Below are 2,658 nucleotides of genomic sequence, written 5' to 3'. Positions count from 1 at the left end.
CAGTTTTCTATGTTCTAAAAATCACACTTCTGTTCTTGCTGGCAGTATCTCTGGTAGCTGAAAGTTTGTCCTTTCTGGAGGAAGAGAAACACATGATCATTTGTAATATGGTGTACTAGTTCTATGCATACTTCAAAAATTATTTTGAAGTGTTCCACAGCTTGCCTGGGGAATCAGGATGGAGGGTCAAAAAAGTCATAATGGTGGATGGCTGTAACAATGTGATCAAGGCACCACTCTTCTGTGTGCTGTGCACATGACAGATGTAAAAAATTGGGCTGGACATTGAATACTTGTAGCCAGCATTTTGCTTTTTTAACTGCCCATTTATACCTTCTGCTTTCCTAATATGCTTATTTTATTTAGAATGAAAAGATACCTCAAACATAAATCTTTACAATGCATTATGATAAAAAGATATCTGTTTCAAATTACAAAATGTCTATTCTACTAAAACTCAACTTGTATTTGTATTGATCTGTTTGTTTGTAACTCAAGGTAGCCTAAATAGTGTAATATACTGCCAGTTTTTAAATCAAGATACTTAAAATCCATTAACTTAAGGAATCTAGGAGCCTTTACTCCTATGGAATTGAAATTTGCATGAAGTTCAGACAAGCTTTATTTGCAAAGTTGTGGCTGTTGCAATGTGGTCACATGATTGTGATTTTTGACACCCCCTGACAGCTTCTAACAAGCAAAGTCAATGGGGGAAGCCTACATAAATTTGTAAAAGAAAAAGCTACTAGAAATGTATTAACCAGAAGAGGGCATATTATGATTTCCAAAGCTTTAGGTATCAATATTTTTTCTTTGCTGCCTTCATGTGGCACATTGTATAAAAATAACCCAGACTTTCCTAAATTGATTCTTAACAGCACTGTAATTTTTCATGTTAATTTTACATGTTGATTGCTACCGACCATTTTTTATATATAATATATTATACCACTGAATGATGGCTCATGAATAAAAGAAGCATGGCATTATGCTCACATTTACCACAATTAGGATCAGAGGTGGGACATTGTCTGAAAACAGTGCCACAGCAAATGTAGTGAAGAAAAAAGAGGGTAAAGGGTAAGGCACTGGCAGGAGCCTTATAATTATTCTTATTTTTCTACTGGTATTGGGTAGATGGTAGAATACTCCCCTTTCCATCCTACCATTTTCTCCTTTGAAGGTCCAAGAAGTTGTGATGATGTGACAGTAACTCAAACAATGTATAAGCAGCAGATCACTATGTAAAAGCCTAAATTAGAGGTTTCAAACTGCTATCCTCTATGATGATAAATGAATTTGGATGACACCCTCCACCGCCTGAAGAAAAGTAAAGATTTAATTGGGCATAATTTAAAATTAATTATTACATTTTCAACTAACTTTTAATGCTTAAATTCAAAACAGTTTATCACAGAAGGTTAAGGTGATTATAATTCGCATTTATGATTATACTTTGCATTCTTTTAGTCAGTGATATTCTGAAGATATATTGAGATATATCTGCTACTGGCATAATGACAGATTTGATATTTTTATTTATTTATCACATTTGTATGGCCTATCTAATTAGCCTATCTAGTTATCTATTATATTAGAATAATAGTTTATTGTTCTATTAATATTGTTGTATGTACACCTCAGTATAATTTTAAAGGGAGGGGAGATAGCAATGATTCCATTCTGTGCTATTGAAAATGTATCCTGTTTTTTTCCATGATAAATATTAAATACTACTATGTAGAGTTGTCAATGCGAAATATTTAAGACTTTAGGCACTAATGTAAGTCATAATCCTCACTATTGTTTAAGTTTAGACAACACTGATCTCAATTCATTTAATTTTCAGGATTAAATGCAAAGCAAGTCGACATTTGAGTTTCTTTTGTGGTGCATTAAAATGTTACTAGCTGATTTTCTCATTAGCAGTTGAGTGTTTTTGATGGTGTGGTTCATCACTACCTCTTTTGAAAAGCTAAGTGTCTCCATACAGTGCAAAAGCAGTTCTAGTTTGCAGCAAAACAGCATGTCCTTAAACATTAGCTTTGCTCGGTGCAGTAATAATCATTTCCATGTAGTTCATTTAATCCTTTAAGTACTCAAATGTAAAATGATTCTGTAGGTACTTAAAAGATAAATGAGGTTAAAGCATTCAGAAGGACTAGAATGTTCCTGAAGCTCAAGCTGGCATTTCATATGTATGGCCCATCTGCTTTGCTTCTCTCTAAAAGTTACAAAGAAATCTTTTCTTTTTTAAAGGGACTTGCTATCAAATTTCTATCTGCTTCTATTAAATTCTATTTGTGAATCAAAAGGAAATGTTGTTTTCCATTCTTTTTCAGACTGTAAATGTTCTGGCCTGATTCTGGCCAATATGTTGCATACGTAGCAAGAAGGTTATGTCTGTGGTTAAAGTATGAGAAATTTCCTCAGCCATGGAAATTTATTCAAGCATTCTTGCTCAGGTAGATCAACTTCCAAATATTACTATTTTGATATAAAATAAAGGGGAAGCTTGTGTAAGAGACATGCCAAATTGAAATAAAGACAACAGTTTACGCTATGCTTTCCTGTAAATATTTAAATAAATAATAAATAAATAAATAATAATAATAAAGTTGGAAGGGACCTTGGAGGTCATCGAGTCCAAGCCCCTGC

This window comes from Protobothrops mucrosquamatus, unplaced genomic scaffold (genome assembly GCF_001527695.2).
Source record: "Protobothrops mucrosquamatus isolate PMUCROS unplaced genomic scaffold, P.Mucros_1.0 scaffold1584, whole genome shotgun sequence".
NCBI classification, from domain to species: Eukaryota; Metazoa; Chordata; class Lepidosauria; order Squamata; family Viperidae; genus Protobothrops; species Protobothrops mucrosquamatus.
Note: the sequence above shows the minus strand (reverse complement) of the source record.